The sequence below is a fragment of the Penaeus chinensis genome, chromosome 28 (assembly GCF_019202785.1).
Source record: "Penaeus chinensis breed Huanghai No. 1 chromosome 28, ASM1920278v2, whole genome shotgun sequence".
In the NCBI taxonomy this organism is placed as follows: domain Eukaryota; kingdom Metazoa; phylum Arthropoda; class Malacostraca; order Decapoda; family Penaeidae; genus Penaeus; species Penaeus chinensis.
The window spans coordinates 10,501,424-10,501,801 of record NC_061846.1 but is presented as its reverse complement, the minus strand read 5'-3'; positions in this window follow the sequence as shown (position 1 = coordinate 10,501,801).

The following is a 378-nucleotide window of genomic DNA, read 5'->3' as shown; positions in this document are numbered from 1 at the left end:
GTCGAGTTGACATACAAGATAGCGGTACTAACCTTGACTTTGGTTACACAGGTACTTCTCCCGCGCTCTGCTGTCCATTTTTTCTCATGTTAATTCCATATACTAATCTGGACATACATTTTTATATAACAGGTATTTAATATCTATTCAAAGCTTGGGATATATTTTATCTAGTAAGTCACTGATTTTTTTTTTTGTATAAATTTCGCGCTGTGTTGACACCCTTAGCGTCAACCCGCGCTACCCACCTGTGTGACGTCATAATAGGGCGTGACGTCATACTGTCTTTATTCGGAGTTTCATCTGATTTAATCGCTGGTCGTTTATAAGGCTACCTGTGGTAAAGGACGGCAACCGTGATTTAATCATAGTAAAATC